At 41.4% G+C, this 22,358-nt stretch overlaps 1 protein-coding gene across 4 annotated transcripts in view; it reads left to right on the top strand.

Annotated features, from left to right (window-relative positions):
- CYP7A1 (cytochrome P450 family 7 subfamily A member 1) overlaps positions 1-22,358 on the top strand; it is a 50,260-nt gene that overhangs the window by 894 nt on the left and 27,008 nt on the right. For 2 of the 4 annotated variants that reach the window (XM_077492740.1, XM_077492738.1), the window contains exon 2: positions 2,823-2,936. The gene's annotated coding sequence lies outside the window, so the exon portion shown is untranslated. Of the gene's footprint in view, positions 1-2,822; positions 2,937-2,960; positions 3,121-22,358 lie in introns of those variants that run through there. The other 2 variants (XM_077492741.1, XM_077492739.1) reach the window with 1 other exon arrangement.

Raw genomic sequence — 22,358 nt, 5'->3', positions numbered from 1 at the left:
TCCATGCACTGTACTCCTAAATAAATAACCCCCTGAAGAAGACTCAGCGAGTTGAAATGCGCAGAGGTCCCTTTGGGGCTGCAATGCTACTTTGATGAATCAAATTCTTTGCTATCTCTTGTTTGCCACATGTAACTTGTATTCTTTGTGTTCACGTATATAAACAGTAAAAAAGGGAGAACAGACCATATTGGCCCCATAAAGAATGAGGAAGGAGATATGGTTACAAAGGATGGGGAGATGGTGAAGGTATTGAATTTATTCTTCTCCTCAGTCTCCACGAGGGAATCGGGGGACTTAATAACCAAAACTGCAGTGTTTTGGTTACTCATGACACATCACAGGAGGCACCCTCATGGCTAACAGAGGACAGAATTAGAAATAGACTTGGGAAACTTAACATTAACTACTTCAGCCATGGAAGAATTTACCCCCTTCCTGACCAGGCCATTTTGTGCGATACGGCACTGCAACACTTTAACTGACAATTTTGCAGTCGTGCGATGGTGTACAAAAACAAAATTGATGTCCTTTTTTTCCCATAAATAGTGCTCTCTTTTGGTGGTATTTGATCAACTCTGGGGTTTTTATTTTTTACGCTATAAAAAAAAGAAGACAGACTATTTTGAAAAAAACAACAACTTTTTGCTATAAAAAAAATATATAAAAATAAATTTCTTCCTCAATTTAGACCAATATGTATTCTTCTACATATTTTTGGTAAAAAATCCCAATAGGTGTATATTGATTAGTTTGCACAAAAGTTAGTAAATACAAAATAGGGGAGAGATCTATAGAATTTTTATTATTTTATTTTACTAGTAATGGCGGCATTCTGCGATTTTTGTTGGGACTGTGACATTGAGGCAGACAGATTGGACACTTTTCACATCAAAGCTCTTGATTACTGTATAAATGTCACTGGCAGGGAAAGGGTTAACACTAGTACTAGTGTACTTAGGGAACTCAGTAAAGTAATTGCCAGACCATTGTTTCTAATTTTTACTGACAGTCTACTGACTGGAATGGTACCAGCTGATTGGAGAAAAGCCAATGTAGCACCAATATTTTTAAAAGGGTCAAAATATATCCCTGGGACTTACAGACCAGTTAGGCTAACATCAATAGTATGCAAACTCTCAGAGGGGGTGATAAGGGACTATATACAAGATTTTAGTAATGAAAACGGTATAATTAGCAGTGATCAGCATGGATTCATGAAGAATCGTTCTTGCCAAACCAATCTATAAACCTTCTATGAGGAGGTGAGCTGCCATCTAGATAAAGGAAGGCCCATTGACACAGTGTGTCTGGATTTTGCAAAAGAATTTGACACAGTTCCCCAAAAACTTTTACTGTACAAAGTATGGTCCATTGGCATGGACCATAGGGTGAGTACATGGATTGAAAACTGGCTACAAGGGTGAGATCAGAGGGTGGTGATAAATGGGGAATACTCAAAATGGTCAGGGGTGGGAAGTGGGGTCCCCCAGGGTTCTGTGCTGGGACCAATCCTGTTTAATTTGTTCATAAACAACCCTGAGGATGGGGTAAACAGTTCAATCTCTGTATTTGCGGATGACACTAAGCTAAGCAGGGCAATAACTTCCCCCCGCAGGATGTAGAAATTGCAAGAAGATCTGAATAAATTAATGGGATGGGCAATGCATTTGGGTGGGAAAAATATGAATGCAATCTATACACAGGAGGGAGAACCTCTGGGGGAATCTAGGATGGGAAAGGACCTGTGGGTCCTAGTAGATGATAGGCTCAGAAATGGCATGCAATGCTAAGCTGCTGCTAACAAAGCAAACAGAATATTGGCATGTATTAAAACGGGGACTGAATTTATTCTCTCTGGAGAAGATGCGCTTGAGAGGGGATATGATTTCCATTTACAAATACCGTACTGGTGACCCCACAATAGGGATAAAACTTTTTTGCAGAATGGAGTTTAATAAGACACGTGGCCACTTACTAAAATTAGAAAAAAATATAAAACCCAGTGGTGATCAAATACCACCAAAAGAAAGCTCTATGTGTGTGAACAAAAATGATATAAACTTTGGATACAGTGTTGCATGACCGCTCAATTACCAGTTAATATAGCACAGTGCTAAATAGCAAAAATGGCCTGGTCAAGAAGGGGGTAAAACCTCCTCAAGCTCATCTGGTTATATACTACAAATTTGTATCTCACTAAAACTAGTTGATGAAGACTTTCTTTTTGGTCAATGCACATTGAACCAAAACATTTTATTTTACCTGCATACTCTATTTGTATTAAGACCCCTTTCACACCACACCGCTGATAGCGTCGGCGGTAAAACGCCGCTATTTTTAGCGGCATTTTACCGCCGGATTTGCTGCGCATTTCGGCCGCTAGCGGGGCGCTTTTACCCCCGCTAGTGGCCGAGAAAGGGTTAAAACCGCCGGCAATACGCCGCAATAGCGGCATTTTGCCGGCGGGATTACAGCACTGCCCCATTGATTTCAATGGGGAGCAGCGGTGGAGGAGCGGTAAACACACCGCTCCTTCACCGCTCCAAAGAAGCTGCTGGCAGGACTTTTTTCTGACGTCCTGCCAGCGCACCGCTGTAGTGTGAAAGCCCACACAATCTTCTTTAGGGCGGATTGCAGGCGCTATTTCTAACACTATAGCGCCTGCAAAACGCCCTGGTGTGAAAGGGGTCTAAGAGTCACTCACTGGTGAAAGTATAGAACTGCTAGGCTAACCACTGGGTAAATGTCACATTTATAGAAGCCCACCCGAACTTTATCATTGCCGAAATAACTGAGATGTGCACTTTTTTGTACTGTAGGCCAAACCCTTCTTCAACTGAAGACAATTCAAAACATCAGTTACACTTGGAGCAAGTGGATTATTACTGTACGTCGGTAGAGGCAAATGCCTCAGAAGCATTCAAGACTCTGTAGTAAGTCAACATTTCTACTTCAACATATTTACTTGTAGGTGATGGACCTGATCTTGCAGCAACATATCCCCCTACTGTGGAAAAATCCAAGGACTCTCCAACATAAGACTGCAAGAGAAAGCAAAACCCTGCCTCTACCAAGATGGCTACCACAACACAGAGACAGTGCAGAACAAGATATATAGTAAGTCACTTATGGGAGAAGATCTGCTGAGAGAGTCCTCTGAAAACTTTTTTCCTAAAGTGGGAAAGGGTTATTATCTCTCTTTCAGGTTTTTACTGCTATCTGGGACTCCGTTAAAGAGATTTATTCTTACTGTTGACATCTGGTTTGTTGACATTTTACTAAACAAAAAGTTAGGGGAACGATCCAACAATACACAAGTAGGGAAGTAGGAACAGGGAGGCGGTGGCTTCTGCTCAGGAGGTGGGGATTAGTGGGCAGCAACATTTGATGCAGGGTAAGGAGTGCTTGGGAATGGTGAAGATGGATCTATGGGTAGAAGCACAATCAGACTAAAAAGCCAATATGTAACATGCCACACCCACTGTTTGCCATGAGACGCTATGTGTGATGCAGGTCACTATCTTCCTGCTAGGGTCTCCAGTGCATTTGTTTGCCCAGTGGCCCATGGTACTGTTAAGACACACTGCCCTTCCCCCCACTGCTCAGCTCAGATCAGATAGTGCTGCCCCTCTGCTCCTTTCCCACAATAAGATGCTGCTGTTCTCCCTGCCAGATGCAGACAGAGGAGCTGGGAGGCAGTGACATCTGATCAGGAGGTGTGGAGTGGGGGGCAGCATGTGTCACAGGATAAGCAGTGGTTGGGAGCAGTGGCAATGTATGTGGGGGTGAAATCATCTGAGGAGGGTGTAAGGAATGGGGGGATCAGCAAAAATGTATTCCGCTACTCACCTTTAGGTTAGATGGTGCTTCCACCTGCTCCTTACCCCCAACAAGACACTGCTGCCTGTCCCCCCCCCCCACACACACACACACACAGCAGCCAGGCAGTTGCACTTGATCAGGAAGTATGGACTTGGGTGGGGGGCAGCAACATCTGATGCAGGGTAATGAGTGGTGGGGAGCAATGACAATGTATCCGCTGCTAGCAACCCCATTGGCAGATGTTTCTGCCCTCCTCCACTTCTCTTTTCTCAATTCCCCTCTGCTACTTACACCCCCCCCCCCCCCAATAAGATGCTGCTGTCATCCTGCTCTAAACCTCCATTAGATGCTTCCCCCAAGTCAGATGCTGCTATTACCCAATGATCACCTCCTGATTAGATGCCTCTCACTCCTCCCATCGCACCCTGCTGTCTCCCAATCCTCATGCCTCAATCTCACCCTGCTGTTCTCCACCTAAGCCCTCCATCCCACCTTGTTGTCCACCACACCTTAAGATGGCCATGCATCGATTGACATTTGGCTGCTTAAGCAGAGACAGACTGAATTTCGATCAATGTATGGTGAGGCTGGTTCTACACCAGCCAATCTATTGATAGAAAATGTTCTGTTGATCAGCGCCGCCGGCACTGATGAGTGTATTCTGATGTCAGGAAATCCCTTTCTTTTGTTCAACCTGCTGGTTAAAAAAAAACAAACAACTGGTGCATGGCCAAGGTAATGGCGGGTCATACTGTCTGAAAATTGGCCAGTTCAGAAGGAACCGGCTGACTTTTGGTCAGCGTGTACAGCAGTCTGTATGACAGGAGCTGGTGTAACAATCTTCTTTTGTCAAAGGGACATGCTGGAAAAACAGAATCAGTGTATATCAGTGTATTCTGGCAGGAGGGGGTAGGAGTCCCCCCATCAGAATACAATAGCACAGTGGGGGAAATCACTGCACCAACATGGCTTGCGTTGGTACGGCAATCTGTCAGGTTTTTTTCACCTCACTACTAAGCTTTCCACTGCACACTCTACTTGGAGTTGAGCTGCTGACATCACATCCGTTTTCCCTACCCACGTCAGATCCGGTCCATGGAACTCACTTCAGCTTAGGCAACGCGAGCGGCAGTGCGAGGTACTATCCCACGGAAGCTGTTTGTGTTGGTGCTGCTTAAGCAACCATATAATGGGAATGTCTTTTAACATATTGTAAATACTATTGTTCTTAATAAAAAATATACTGCACAATGATCTATTTCTGGGTTCTTGTCCACTCTTATGAGAGAATGCTCGTTTTCTACTAGTGACATCTACATAGCTTGGAGAGATTTGTATTGGAGAAGACCTGATACCATATACACAGGACTTAATATTTATTGCTTGTGGGCTGCTGGTCGGCCACAGCCATTTGGTGAGTGCACACTCATTTGGGCACGTGGAGATGCACTTTTATTATGAAGCACAAGAAAGAATCACTTTCACATTGATATAATATCATGGTTATTGGGGACTTTCATCTTTATACTCTTTATACTGCAGGCATCAACCCGATACTGTTTATTTTAGAGCTGGCAGTCGGCTTTTTAGTGATAACAACCAATGTGGCTGTTATCCTAAGGCTCGGTTCACACAGGGGCGACTCAGATCCGACTTCAGGTGGCCCCTAGTCGCCTCAGGTCGGACATTTAAAAATCAATGTAAGTGAATGAGAGCCGTCTTAATGCACGCTACTGAAGTTGCTCCGACTTCAAAAGAAGTTCCTGTACTACTTCAATCCGACTTGTAGGCGACTTGTACCCATTGATTTCAATGGAGGTCGCCTCCAAGTCGGATCTCTGTCTATACGGAGGCGACTTTGACAGAATTATTAGCTCTGAAGGGGGAACTCCACGCCAAATTTATGAAAAAAATTTGGCGTGGGTTCCCCCTCCGAGAGCATACCAAGCCCTTAGGTCTGGTATGGATTCCAAAGGGAACCCCCTAAGCCGAAAAAACGGCATGGGGGTCCCCCCAGATCCACACCAGACCCTTATCCGAGCACGCTACCCGGCCGGCCAGGAAAGGGGGTGGGGACGAGAAAAGTAAAAAAAAAACACAACACAGGGTTAAAATAGTTTATTGCACAGCTCCGGGGGTCTTTCCGTCTTCGGGGGTCTTCTCGCCGGACTCCTCCGCTATCTTCTGCTAGCTCTTTTACTAGTGGCCCGGCAGAAGAACCAAAGAGGGGGACAAGACCCCCGAAGTCTTTAATGGCATTATGCTTTAATGGCAGTAATGATGTTCTGTAATCTATGGCAACCAATCAGTGAGCAGTACCGATGTGCTGTAATCTATAGCAACCAAGCAATGAGCAATAATAATGTGCAGTAACCTCTTTTTTTTTATTTGTCTCAAAATGGGGAGGGCAAGAAAATGTTTGTTCAGAGTCCAATCAATATTAAAGATGGCCCACCATCCAGGCATACCTGGTATAAAGAGTAAACCACGCTATTCAAACAAAAAATTATATTATATAAATTCCCTACAAGCAGCAACCCTAATCGTAATACTCCGATATCAAACTAAATAGGTGAACAAAATGAGCTGCGCTAAAAACAAAAATTTTTTTTTTCTGAAAACTAATCACAAAAAAAAACATCAATAATCATGAGAAAAAAAAAAATAATTTTTGGTGACAAAAATAGATGCAAATAATTAGATTAATTAAATTAACCAATTAATTAAATGCAAATAATTGAATTATATAAGTGAATAATATCTTTTCATCGTATAAGTGAAAAAAGTGTTTTTAGATCAGAACCAATAATGAAATTAGCATAAATTGTATACCCCTTATATATAAATCATATACATTAGAGAAGATAAACCTACACACCAATAAGTTAATTGTAGTGAATAAGCAAAGAAAAAAAAAATTTAGCAAAAAATATGTATTGAATAAAAAAAAAAAAAAAAAAAAAAAACAGGAAAAACTTGTTCAAAGAATAGTGTTGGTTCTTCAAAGGTGATATTATGGAGTAGACACCCACAGATTCCTGTGTGAAAAACAATCCAAACAATCCTCCACCAGTGAGAAGAGGGGCCGCTTACCAGAGTTATAGATCTCAGTGTCAATGAGATCAACAGAGCAACAGCACAGAAGTTCTGGATGAACCGTCACAGGCACCACACAGCTTTTATCTCCAATACGAAGCCTCCAGACAGGGAACGAGGGTATCGTGGATCATATAAAAAATCAAAAGGCACTCGCATAGCGTAAAACCACTTACTTTAATGGAATAAAATATAAAATATTACACTCACATGTGCATAGAAGAAAACGATCGTATAAATAAAACGAGCCGGCCGGGACTCGTGTGCCGCCCGCACTTCCTAGTTGGGCGTAGAACGCGGAGACGTCAGAACGCCTATCTCCCTACGCGCGTTTCGTCACGAACGGACGTGTTCACGGGATGCGGGACGGCGTTCTGACGCACCGCCTATATACCAAATCATAAACAAACAGCCACGGTCTGAGCTCCATGTTGTCTCTCAATCCACCATATTAAGTGAGGGAAAAAGTACAAGAATACCAATATCATCACCTAATCCGCCATTTTGCATGAGGGAAAAAGAATAAAAATTGCCCTACTACCACATAAAGCCAGACCTCTGCCCATAACCATCAGAGTTACCTGGGAATCATAAATTAAAAACAAAAAAATCATAAAAAATACAATAAATATGAAAAACTTTTTATAAAAAAACTTTTCATAAGGAAAAAGGGCTTGTCTCTTATCAGAGGGGATCCCCTCCTCCCCTCCCCCTCTCTCCGGACAAACATCCCACAGACCCATATCCATATACATATGTCCAAAGAGAGGAAAAAAGGGGAGGGAAAAAAAAGGGAAAAAAAGGAGGGAAGGGGGGGGGGGGAGGGGAAAAAAAGGGAGGGGGGAAAAAGAAAAAAAGGGGGGAGGGAGACCACCCCCTGAAAAATTTAATTTTAATAAAAAATAGTATTAATTAAAATAACATTTGATAAAAAAATATATACAAAATAATATTAAATGTGAATCAACACAGGCAGAACAATCCGAATAGATAGGCAAAGGGGCTTATATGGCAAAGATATATAATATTTTATATATCTGAATATTAATACATTATTAGTTGTATAGTTAAAATATGCCAACACCATAGAAAAAATATATGATGATACCCCAGGTAAAAAGCAAAAACAAAAAACGGTAAAAACAAAAATCCCTTAGCGAAGACTCATGGAACTCACACCAAGTTTACAATCCAAGAAAAAAACAGGGAGCCTAAACTATATAAGCTATTCAAACCAGTTATATGTTGTTCAAGCATTGTCAATGAACGCATTTACGTCTACTTCAATGTTAAGGCCATGAGGGGTATAACTTTTTAATTTATGTATCCACATAATTTCAAGCTTTGAGATACTTCTCACCAAATGGGTTCCCCTCCAATGGGGGTTGAACTTATCAATTCCCAAAAAAATTGTGTTGGTAGGGTCTCTGTTATGCATCAAAAGGTAATGTTTGGAGACCGAATGTTGGGTGTACCCCCTACGGATATTCCCAATGTGTTCATTCAAACGCACATGTAGGGCACGTTTGGTCCGCCCTACATACTGGAGGCCACAAGGGCACTCCAGCATGTAGACCACCGCCTCCGAACAACAAGTAATGAAAGGCTCTATGGTGAAAGACTTAGAAGTAACAGTAGATCTAAAAGTGGTACTTCTCCTGGACCGACAGCCATTTATGTTACATACCGGGCACTTCCTGCATTGATAATACCCAGTAGGGTTTGAGAAGAAATGCGGGCGGTTAGTGGGTGGGTCCAAGGCATTAGGAGCCACCCTATCCCTCAAAGATGTCACACCTCTATAAACTACTTGAGGTCTATCAGGCAAAATGGTTCCCAATATTGAGTCATTCCTAAGTATGTGCCAGTGCTTTTTAAGTATATGTTTAATCCTAGTGTGTTGACAAGAATAATTGGTAATGAAGGGGTGGCGAAAATTGTTTTGACGACCCCCTTCTCGTTCCTTTAATAGCTCAGATCTTTCAATATGGCTGATCTCATCTACCAAACATGTCAAGGGTTCAAACGGGTAACCTTTATCAATGAACCTCTGGGTAAGAACACGGGCCTGTTGTATAAAAACATCCTGTTCTGTACAGTTGCGTCTCAACCTCAAAAGTTGGCTTCTAGGTACTGATTTAAGCCAGGCTGGGTGGTGGCAGCTAGCGGTAGGTATAAAGGAGTTCCTATCGGTGGCTTTAAAGAAAGTTGATGTAATAAAACTCTCTCCTTTAATCGCAATAGTAAGATCTAAGAAATTAATCTTAGTAGGACTAGCTTCATAAGTCAGGTGTATACCCCTGGTGTTAGAGTTAAGCTCACTCATAAACAGGGAAAGGTCTGATTCACTACCATCCCATAGGAGGAGGATGTCGTCTATGTACCTAGCCCAAAAGGTCAGCTGCGGCCTGACTTGGGCATAGACAACATCCTCCTCCCATCTCGCCATAAAAAGGTTCGCCAAACTGGGGGCATATTTGGCCCCCATGGCTACCCCCTTGATCTGGCGGAAAAAGTCCCCTCCAAACCAGAAAAAATTATGCGTAGCCGCATACTCTAAGAGTCTCATGATGAAATCAATTTGTTCTGGAAGGAGATCAGAAAACCTCTCCAGGGAATCTAAAAAGGCTTCTAAACCCATATTTTGGGGTATGCTCGTGTATAATGACGCAACGTCTGCAGTTACCAGCAGGGTCCCTTGTTTGGGATGATGTCCCTCGAGGAGATTGATAATATGTCTCGTGTCTTTAATGAATGATGGCATTCGACGCACTAAAGGTTGTAAAAAGAAATCTATGTACCTGCCCACCCGGGAAGTAATGGAATCAATCCCACTAATAATGGGTCGTCCCGGGGGGCAGGTAAGACTCTTATGAACCTTAGGTAGGTAATAGATTATAGGGATTCTGGGAGTTTTTGGAACAAGGAAGGCCCTCTCTTTCTTATTCAAAATTCCCTGATCGAATCCCTCTGCAACAAGAGACTCCAGAGTTCTTTTATATTGTGCATTCGGATTAGAAGGTAGGGAGATATAGGTAGCCCTATCCCCTAAAATGCGATTCATCTCGCCTATATAGTCATCCTTATTCAAGATGACTATACCCCCCCCCTTGTCCGCTGGGCGGATGACCACATTTTTATTATTACAGAGGGATTCAATGCCAGCATCGATCACCTCTTTATTTTTGACTTTTTTAATGCGTAAGTCTTCAAGATCTTTGAGGGCCAGATCGCGAAAGACTTTTAGAGAGGGACACAAATGCCCAGGTGGGTTGAAAAGTGATGCATTAGAAAGTCCCGAGTGACAATAATCACCAGAGGCATTCCTAAGAAAATTAATGGGATTTGAAGCTACATATCTTTGAATGTTAAGCTTCCTTACATACTTATGAATATCCATGTACAGGTCCTTCTCAAAAAATTAGCATATTGTGATAAAGTTCATTATTTTCTGTAATGTACTGATAAACATTAGACTTTCATATATTTTAGATTCATTACACACAACTGAAGTAGTTCAAGCCTTTTCTTGTTTTAATATTGATGATTTTGGCATACAGCTCCTGAAAACCCAAAAATCCTATCTCAAAAAATTAGCATATTTCATCCGACCAATAAAAGAAAAGTGTTTTTAATACAAAAAAAGTCAACCTTCAAATAATTATGTTCAGTTATGCACTCAATACTTGGTCGGGAATCCTTTTGCAGAAATGACTGCTTCAATGCGGCGTGGCATGGAGGCAACCAGCCTGTGGCACTGCTGAGGTGTTATGGAGGCCCAGGATGCTTCGATAGCGGCCTTAAGCTCATCCAGAGTGTTGGGTCTTGCGTCTCTCAACTTTCTCTTCCCAATATCCCACAGATTCTCTATGGGGTTCAGGTCAGGAGAGTTGGCAGGCCAATTGAGCACAGTAATACCATGGTCAGTAAACCATTTACCAGTGGTTTTGGCACTGTGAGCAGGTGCCAGGTCGTGCTGAAAAATGAAATCTCCATCTCCATAAAGCTTTTCAGCAGATGGAAGCATGAAGTGCTCCAAAATCTCCTGATAGCTAGCTGCATTGACCCTGCCCTTGATAAAACACAGAGGACCAACACCAGCAGCTGACATGGCACCCCAGACCATCACTGACTGTGGGTACTTGACACTGGACCTCAGGCATTTTGGCATTTCCCTCTCCCCAGTCTTCCTCCAGACTCTGGCACCTTGATTTCCGAATGACATGCAAAATTTGCTTTCATCCGAAAAAAGTACTTTGGACCACTGAGCAACAGTCCAGTGCTGCTTCTCTGTAGCCCAGGTCAGGCGCTTCTGCCGCTGTTTCTGGTTCAAAAGTGGCTTGACCTGGGGAATGCGGCACCTGTAGCCCATTTCCTGCACACGCCTGTTCACGGTGGCTCTGGATGTTTCTACTCCAGACTCAGTCCACTGCTTCCGCAGGTCCTCCAAGGTCTGGAATCGGTCCTTCTCCACAATCTTCTTCAGGGTCCAGTCACCTCTTCTCGTTGTGCAGCGTTTTCTGCCACACTTTTTCCTTCCCACAGACTTCCCACTGAGGTGCCTTGATACAGCACTCTGGAAACAGCCTATTCGTTCAGAAATTTCTTTCTGTGTCTTACCCTCTTGCTTGAGGGTGTCAATGATGGCCTTCTGGACAGCAGTCAGGTCGGCAGTCTTACCCATGATTGCGGTTTTGAGTAATGAACCAGGCTGGGAGTTTTTAAAAGCCTCAGGAATCTTTTGCAGGTGTTTAGAGTTAATTAGTTGATTCAGATGATTAGGTTAATAGCTTGTTTAGAGAACCTTTTCATGATATGCTAATTTTTTGAGATAGGAATTTTGGGTTTTCATGAGCTGTATGCCAAAATCATCAATATTAAAACAAGAAAAGGCTTGAACTACTTCAGTTGTGTGTAATGAATCTAAAATATATGAAAGTCTAATGTTTATCAGTACATTACAGAAAATAATGAACTTTATCACAATATGCAAATTTTTTGAGAAGGACCTGTATGTTTGGAATTTATTCACATTCTTGGCTGGAGCAAACTTAAGGCCCTTATCCATTGTCCTGGATAAGGGCCTTACGTTTGCTCCAGCCAAGAATATGAATAAATTCCAAACATACATGGATATTCATAAGTATGTAAGGAAGCTTAACATTCAAAGATATGTAGCTTCAAATCCCATTAATTTTCTTAGGAATGCCTCTGGTGATTATTGTCACTCTGGACTTTCTAATGCATCACTTTTCAACCCACCTGGGCATTTGTGTCCCTCTCTAAAAGTCTTTCGCGATCTGGCCCTCAAAGATCTTGAAGACTTACGCATTAAAAAAGTCAAAAATAAAGAGGTGATCGATGCTGGCATTGAATCCCTCTGTAATAATAAAAATGTGGTCATCCGCCCAGTGGACAAGGGGGGGGGGGTATAGTCATCTTGAATAAGGATGACTATATAGGCGAGATGAATCGCATTTTAGGGGATAGGGCTACCTATATCTCCCTACCTTCTAATCCGAATGCACAATATAAAAGAACTCTGGAGTCTCTTGTTGCAGAGGGATTCGATCAGGGAATTTTGAATAAGAAAGAGAGGGCCTTCCTTGTTCCAAAAACTCCCAGAATCCCTATAATCTATTACCTACCTAAGGTTCATAAGAGTCTTACCTGCCCCCCGGGACGACCCATTATTAGTGGGATTGATTCCATTACTTCCCGGGTGGGCAGGTACATAGATTTCTTTTTACAACCTTTAGTGCGTCGAATGCCATCATTCATTAAAGACACGAGGCATATTATCAATCTCCTCGAGGGACATCATCCCAAACAAGGGACCCTGCTGGTAACTGCAGACGTTGCGTCATTATACACGAGCATACCCCAAAATATGGGTTTAGAAGCCGTTTTAGATTCCCTGGAGAGGTTTTCTGATCTCCCTCCAGAACAAATTGATTTCATCATGAGACTCTTAGAGTATGCGGCTACGCATAATTTTTTCTGGTTTGGAGGGGACTTTTTCCGCCAGATCAAGGGGGTAGCCATGGGGGCCAAATATGCCCCCGGTTTGGCGAACCTCTTTATGGCAAGATGGGAGGAGGATGTTGTCTATGCCCAGGTCAGGCCACAGCTGACCTTTTGGGCTAGGTACATAGACGACATCCTCCTCATATGGGATGGTAGTGAATCAGACCTTTCCCTGTTTATGAGTGAGCTTAACTCTAACACCAGGGGTATACACCTGACTTATGAAGCTAGTCCTACTAAGATTAATTTCTTAGATCTTACTATTGCGATTAAAGGAGAGAGTTTTATTACATCAATGAACACATTGGGAATATCCGTAGGGTGTACACCCAACATTCGGTCTCCAAACATTACCTTTTGGTGCATAACAGAGACCCTACCAACACAATTTTTTTGGGAATTGATAAGTTCAACCCCCATTGGAGGGGAACCCATTTGGTGAGAAGTATCTCAAAGCTTGAAATGATGTGGATACATAAATTAAAAAGTTATACCCCTCATGGCCCTAACATTGAAGTAGACGTAAATGCGTTCATTGACAATGCTTGAACAACATATAACTGGTTTGAATAGCTTATATAGTTTAGGCTCCCTGTTTTTTCTTGGATTGTAAACTTGGTGTGAGTTCCATGAGTCTTCGCTAAGGGATTTTTGTTTTTACCGTTTTTTGTTTTTGCTTTTTACCTGGGGTATCATCATATATTTTTTCTATGGTGTTGGCATATTTTAACTATACAACTAATAATGTATTAATATTCAGATATATAAAATATTATATATCTTTGCCATATAAGCCCCTTTGCCTATCTATTCGGATTGTTCTGCCTGTGTTGATTCACATTTAATATTATTTTGTATATATTTTTTATCAAATATTATTTTAATTAATACTATTTTTTATTCAAATTAAAATTTTCAGGGGGTGGTCTCCCTCCCCCCTTTTTTTCTTTTCCCCCCCTCCCTTTTATTCCCCTCCTCCCCATTCCCTCCTTTTTTTCCCTTTTTTTTCCCTCCCCTTTTTTCCTCTCTTTGGACATATGTATATGGATATGGGTCTGTGGGATGTTTGTCCGGAGAGAGGGGGAGGGGAGGAGGGGATCCCCTCTGATAAGAGACGAGCCCTTTTTCCTTATGAAAAGTTTTTTTATAAAAAGTTTTTCATATTTATTGTATTTTTTATGATTTTTTTGTTTTTAATTTATGATTCCCAGGTAACTCTGATGGTTATGGGCAGAGGTCTGGCTTTATGTGGTAGTAGGGCAATTTTTATTCTTTTTCCCTCATGCAAAATGGCGGATTAGGTGATGATATTGGTATTCTTGTCCTTTTTCCCTCACTTAATATGGTGGATTGAGAGACAACATGGAGCTCAGACCGAGACTGTTTGTTTATGATTTGGTATATAGGCGGGGCGTCAGAACGCTGTCCCGCATCCCGTGAACACGTCCGTTCGTGACGAAACGCGCGTAGGGAGATAGGCGTTCTGACGTCTCCGCGTTCTACGCCCAACTAGGAAGTGCGGGCGGCACACGAGTCCCGGCCGGCTCGTTTTATTTATACGATCGTTTTCTTCTATGCACATGTGAGTGTAATATTTTATATTTTATTCCATTAAAGTAAGTGGTTTTACGCTATGCGAGTGCCTTTTGATTTTTTATATGATCCATGATACCCTCGTTCCCTGTCTGGAGGCTTCGTATTGGAGATAAAAGCTGTGTGGTGCCTGTGACAGTTCATCCAGAACTTCTGTGCTGTTGCTCTGTTGATCTCATTGACACTGAGATCTATAACTCTGGTAAGCGGCCCCTCTTCTCACTGGTGGAGGATTGTTTGGATTGTTTTTCACACAGGAATCTGTGGGTGTCTACTCCATAATATCACCTTTGAAGAACCAACACTATTCTTTGGACAATTTTTTCTGTTTTTTTTTTTTTTTTTTTATTCAATACATATTTTTTGCTAAATTTTTTTTTCTTTGCTTATTCACTACAATTAACTTATTGGTGTGTAGGTTTATCTTCTCTAATGTATATGATTTATATATAAGGGGTATACAATTTATGCTAATTTCATTATTGGTTCTGATCTAAAAACACTTTTTTCACTTATACGATGAAAAGATATTATTCACTTATATAATTCAATTATTTGCATTTAATTAATTGGTTAATTTAATTAATCTAATTATTTGCATCTATTTTTGTCACCAAAAATTATTATTTTTTTTCTCATGATTATTGATGTTTTTTTTTGTGATTAGTTGTTAGAAAAAAATGTTTTTTGTTTTTAGCGCAGCTCACTTTGTTCACCTATCCAGGCATACCTCCCCAGGAATTGGCTGGAGCTGCATAAATATTCAGGCTGCTTATTTGGCTCTTGTACCCACTATGTTCTGGAAATCTCCGGAAAACAGAGGGAAGTGGTCAACTTGCAGCCTAAAGTAACCACACACTGCTCTGCTGATTATAGGAGAGCCACAGCACTCAGTTTGTCTACACAAATCTAGCAGACTGTCTAGGCGGGTGCTACAAATAACTAGCTAAATAAATACATAAAAACAACTCTGAAGTTTTAATTCTTTTGAAAGACACCTCCCTGTGACTTCCTAAAATAAAAAGAGGTAGACATTCAATGTATGCCAACTACAATGTATGTTTACCAGCATTTTTTATATAGAGAGGAACTGTGACTAATATTTAATATGTATGTATTTACAAGGGTATTTCCATTAAAAAAATAACAACAGTCGTCATGTTGTATTGTCCTTCAATGTTCTATTTTTCTCAGAATATTTCTTTATTTTTTCTTTTTTCATGTTGGATGGGGTAGAGAAGTATTCATTGCCTTCTACTGCAGAAACCCAATCTTTAAAGCAGACCTTCAATAATTTTTTCAACTTTCCATCTATTAAATCTTCTGCCCTTGTTGTTTTAACTTTGGATAATACAACTTTTTTTTCTGACAGTAAATACCTTATGCAACCCACTTCCTCTTTCTTGTCTGGTAAAAAGCCTAGGCTTATGACATGCACGGCTCTCTCTCTCACTCTTGTGAGTGTTTTCCAGGAGGTGGGGGGGGGGGGGGGGGGGGGTGAGTCATAAGAGGGCCAATGAAAGCTGCAGGACTGCAGAGCTGGAGGTGTGCCTCTGTCTGTGTAAATCTGGAAAGTGAACAGGCAGCAGCTTCAGCTACCACAGTAAAAATGGTAGCAGCCACCTTCAGTGGAGAGAGATTTCTGCAGCATATTTGGCAAGTATAAAATCACAGTATATTGAAAAAATATTCAACGTGGTTGGAGGGAAGCTTCAGAATGGCAAAGATGTTTTTATTACAAATTATGTGAGCAGAATGCGATTCCTCTCACTTCAGCCCCGGAAGCTTTTACCCACTTCCTGACCAGAGCACTTTTTGTGATTCGTGGCTGTGTGATGTTGCACCCAAACAAAATTTAAGTCCTTTTTTTCCTTTCTTTTGGTATTTGATCACCCCTGTGGTTTTTATTTTTTGTGCTATAAACAAACAAAGAGCAAGAATTTTGAAAAAAAACGCAATATTTTTTACTTTTTGCTATAATAAATATCCCCAAAAAATATGTAGAGTTTTATTCATCAGTTTAGGTCAATATATATATTCTTCTACATATTTTTGGTAAAAAAAAAAAAACGCAATAAACGTATATTGATTGGTTTGCGCAAAATTTATAACGTCTACAAAATAAGCAATAGTTTTATGGCATTTTTATTATTATTATTTTTTTATTAGTAAGGGTGGGGATCTGCAATTTTTATTGGGACTGCGACATTATTCCAGACGCATCGGATACTTTGGACACATTTTTGGGACCATTGTCATTAAAAATGTACTGATTACTGTGTAAATGACACTGGCAGGGAAGCAGTTAACCACTAGGGTGGTGATTAATTGGTTAAGTGTGTCCTAGGGAGTGATTCTAACTGTGGGGGGGGGATGGGCTTCAACTCACATGACAGTGATCACTGCTCCCGATGACAGGGAGCAGTGATCTCTCTCATGACACAAGGCCTGCTATCCCCTCCTCTTAAAGGCGATGTACAGGTACACCCTTTTGCCCACCGCTGCCATTGTGCCGATGTATATCGGCATGCAGCAGTCAGCAAGTGGTTAAAGTGTATCTAACGCAAGAACAAAAATGTAATATATTCCAGCTTGTAAGTCTTTGTAAGTCTTGTTGGCTCCATTTGTTTTTAGGCTTTTCTTTAATTTTTCACCTGGCAATTTTGACAGTAACACAATTCTTGTCCTAAAGCAACAATACTCTGTCACTGTAGTGTTATCACTCTAGGACTGAAAGTGTAGGACTGCAGAATACCTACCTTTCTCCCCATCTCCATAACACAGGTGTTTACAGCAAGGCTGCTAAGACTCCTTGGGATATCAGTACAGCAGAGGCTCTGTGTTGTCAGCTGACAACCAGAAAATAGTAGCTCACTGGTAGAATCAACACATATATTTTGCACTTATCAAACAGATATAACAAAAGGCTTTCATGTATAAATGACCAAAATGGAGCAAATAAAGGAATTTTATTTTTAGGGTTTATACATACCTTAGCCGTTGTACACACAGTCAGACATTCCGACAACCAAATCCGTCGGATTTTGTCCGAAACTGTTGCATACACACAGTCGGACAAAGTTGTCAGAAAATCGGATCGTACTTAACGTGATGACGTTATTTCGTTAGGACTGGACTACGTTCAGGCTAGTAGCCAATAGCTTTGGTCTAGGAATCTGATCTGAGCATGCGTGGCAGTTTGTCCAATCGGAATTCTCTACACATGATCGGACAAAGTCCGATCGGATTATGTTGTCGGAAAATTTTATAGCCCAGCTGGAAAACTTGGTCCCTCGGATACTCCAACGGAAACAGTCCGATGGAGCCCACACACTGTCGGATTATCCGACAACACGGTCCTATCGGACATTGTCCATCGGAATGTCCAACCGTGTGTACAAGGGCTTAAGGTAATACTGTATACATAATAATAATAATAATAATAATAATAATATAATATATGACTGTCGTGTCTGCGAGGCTAAAGCATGGTAAGCCTGGTACAGCTGGAGTTATTTGGAGGGCTGCCTTTATTTTACTGAGCATCTGAAAATGCTATCTGCCTGGCTGTTATGACTACCGATTAACATTACTTTATGAGCCAATGGTGTAGAGTAGACATACAGATGGGGAAAAGAAAAGCCAAAATAATTTACCTCCATTCTTGTTCCAGGCAGTTGAATCAAACAATTAGCATAGCAGCCAGATACCTAGAAGAGATGTACAGTCTGGCAGTCTCTGTGTTTCTCTTGTGAAAATTAAATCAAACTTTATCTAACTTTTCAAATTAGAGGTCACTTGGAAAGGATAATGCATTCTTAGCATGTACCACTAGATGGCTCTATTACAGCATAACTAGAGTATAATGTATAGGAGCAAGCTATACAAATAGTGACAACAACAAAAATGTGTTTATTAACCAATTGACCTCTGGAAGATTTACCTCCCTTCATGACCAGGCATGCAACGATGTACCCAAATAAAATGTATGGTCCTTTTTTTTTTTCGCACAAACTGAGCTTTTCTCTGGTGGTATTTAATCACCTCTGCGTTTTTTATTTTTTGCGCTATAAACAAAAAAAGACAGACAATTAAAAAAATATATATAAAAAAAGAAAATATATATTTTTTTACTTTCTGCTATAAAACCTATCCAATAAAAAACAACTGAAAGAATCTTATTTCTTCATAAAAAGGTTAACTGTGTGCATAGCCAGTGTTTTAGTGGACTGGACTAAATTTCCAACCCTTTCCTTCTGTCGGAACGGTGATCTGCCTTGTTAAATCATGGATTGTGGAGACTAACTAGTGTTGGGTGATTGTATATAGTGTATACCACATTTCCCACTGACTAATGCAGAGTTGCAATGCCAGGAGATCAGCTAAAAGTAGTTGGATCTGTATGTGCGTTATAATTAATCAAAATTAGTTGATTCATCAATTTAAAAAAAATCAAGTCCTTCTCATACTTCTATATACATGTATAGAGACATGACAGGTTCTCTTTATACTCCTATATACATGTATAGAGCGATGACAGGTCCTTTGTATTCTCCAATATACATGTATAGTGCCATGACAGGTCCTCTGTATTCTCCTATATACATGTATAATGCCATGACAGGTCCCAATTATACTCCTATATACATGTATATAGCCATGACAGGTTCTCTTTATACTCCTATATACATGTATAGAGCCATGACAGGTCCTCTGTATTTTCCTATATACATGTATAGTGCCATGACAGGTCCTCTTTACACTCCTATATACATGTATAGAGCCATGACAGGTCTTCTTTGTACTTCTATATACATGTATAGAGCCATGACAGGTCCTCTGTATTCTCCAACATACATGTATAGAGCCATGACAGGTCCTCTTTATACTTCTATATACATGTATAGAGCCATGACAGGTCCTCTGTATTTTCCTATATACATGTATAGTGCCATGACAGGTCCTATTTATACTCCTATATACATATATAGAGCCATGACAGGTCCTTTTTATACTCCTATTAACATGTATAGAGCCATGACAGGTCCTCTGTATTTTCCTATATACATGTATAGTGCCATGATAGGTCATCTGTATTTTCCTATATACATGTATAGTGCCATGACAGGTCCTCTGTATTTTCCTATATACATGTATAGTGCTATGACAGGTCCTCTGTATTCTCCTATATACATGTATAGTGCCATGACAGGTCCTCTGTATTTTCCTATATACATGTATAGTGCCATGACAGGTCCTCTTTATACTCCTATATACATGTATAGAGCCATTACAGGTTCTCTTTATACTCCTATATACATATATAGTGCCATGACAGGTCCTCTTTATACTCCTATTAACATGTATAGAGCCATGACAGGCCCTCTTTATACTCCTATATACATGTATTGAGCCTTGATAGGTCCTCTTTTTGATATAAAATAATGAATGTAGGGGCCTTTTGGTGGGTGTAATTTTTTTTTTTTTTTGGGGGGGGGGGGGGAGGCAGCAATGTGCTTACATCCAATCAGTCTCATACATCCAACCACTGTCCACATCCAACCATTATTACGCACCTCCTCATTACAGTGTGACTTCTGATAGCGTGCAATTGGAACAGCAACCATCTTCCTTCAAAGCAGCAACTACTAACCACGTCAGCACTTTCAATTGGAACTTATTAATGCAAAAGCACACCTTACAGTATCAAGACTGCAAGAACTCTGGGCCACTTGGACCAACTATTCCGCAAACTTTATCACCCTGTAAGTGTGTTAACTTAGATTACCTGATGTAATATCTTTTCACCATGAAAGTAGACATTAAGTTTGCTGCTCTCTTCCTACTGCCTTCAATTAAATTGCCACTCAGCTAAGCTCCCAAGTACTTCCCTACTAGGGATGGGCTCGGGCATGTTCGCACACTCTACGTGCAGAGCCCGCCAGGAAGTCGGTATGGTGTTTTGCTAATCACAGGCAGTGAGACATTGTCCCGATGTGCAGCTGCAGAGATTGGGAAATGTCTCACTGCCTGTGATTAGCGCAGCACCGTGCTGACTTCCTGCTGGGCGCTGCACGTGGACTGTGTGCGAACACGCCCGAGCCCATCCCTATTCCCTACATCCCCACCCTTCTACTGATACCTAGTACTTGAAACATCTTTACATAGCTATATGCTATATGCATAGTTATATCCGACACTGGATCACAAGTCTCTAAAGACTCATTGATTGCTGCCGTTCAAACACAAAAATTTGAGGTGGGGGAAAAAAAAATAATACCGTATATACTCGAGTATAAGCCGAGATTTTCAGCCTCTTTTTTGAGGCTGAAAGTGCCCCCCTCGGCTTATACTCGAGTCATCGCTGTCTGCCCGCTCGATCAGCGTGTCGAGCAGACAGACAGCGGCCATTCTATCATTCAAAAGCCGCGCCTCCGGCTCCGCCTTCGCCTGTGATAGGCGGAACACTGAATTTCCCAGCAGCCTGTGTTCCGCCTATCACGGACATCGTATCATCCTCGTACTACGGACGAGGATGATACGATGTCCGTGATAGGCGGAACACAGGCTGCTGGGAAATTCAGTGTTCCGCCTATCACAGGCGAAGGCGGAGGCTTTTGAATTTTACAATGGCCGCCGACGAAGAGGGCACGGGACGGAGGCAAGGCAAGGCACGGGACGGGACGGAGGCAAGGCAAGGCACGACACGGGACGGAGGCAAGGCACGGCGGCACGGCGGCAAGGCACGGCACGGGACGGAGGCAAGGAGGCAAGGCACGGGACGGAGGCTCGGGACAAAGGCTCGGGACACAGGTAGGCTGGACACACACACACACACACACACACACACACACACACACACACACACACACACACGGATGGATGGATGGATGGATGGAGACACACACACACAGGGATGGATGGATGGAGACACACACACACAGGGATGGATGGATGGATGGATGGAGACACACACACACAGGGATGGATGGATGGATGGACACACACACACACAGGGATGGATGGACGGACACACAGGGATGGACGGACACACAGGGATGGACGGACACACAGGGATGGACGGACACACACACAGGGATGGACAGGCATGTCTCACCCTCGGCTTATACACGAGTCAATAAGTTTGCCAGTTTTTTTGGGGGTAAATTGGGGGCCTCGGCTTATATTCGGGTCGGCCTATACTCGAGTATATACGGTAAATCGCAGATCACCACCATTACAAGTAAAAAAATAATAATAATAATAAAAATTGTATAAATCTATTCCCTCAATATACGCTTATTACGATTTTTTATAGAATATAGAATATGTAGAAGAATACATATCGATCTAAACTGATGAAGAAATTTGTTTAAAAAAAATAATTGTGGGATATTTATTACAGCAAAAAGTAAAAAATATAGTTTTTTCAAAATTGTTGCTCTTTTTCTGTTTATAGCGCAAAAAATAAAAACCGCAGAGGTGATCAAATACCACCAAAAGAAAGCTCTATTTGTGGGAAAAAAATTTAAATTTTGTTTGGGTACAACGTCGCACGACCGCGCAATTGTCAGTTAAATTGCTGCAGTGCCAAATCGCAAAAAATGCTCTGGTCATTAAGGGGTAAAACTTTCTGGGGCTGAAGTGGTTAAGGGGGTAAGTCCTTCCGGTCCTTACGTGGTTAAGGGCTCAATTATAGAGATTTTCTCTCACTTTCTTTTCTGTTGACAATGTTTTACAAGACAAGAAGTAAAGGGAACTCTCCAGCAACAACACAGACAGAAATAAAAATAATTTTTTAAAGAAAAGTAGGGGTA

Source organism: Lithobates pipiens, unplaced genomic scaffold (genome assembly GCF_037356315.1).
Source record: "Lithobates pipiens isolate NorthernLeopardFrog02 unplaced genomic scaffold, aLitPip1_a1.2 Scaffold_19, whole genome shotgun sequence".
In the NCBI taxonomy this organism is placed as follows: Eukaryota; Metazoa; Chordata; class Amphibia; order Anura; family Ranidae; genus Lithobates; species Lithobates pipiens.
This window is presented reverse-complemented; position numbering and strand designations above follow the sequence as displayed.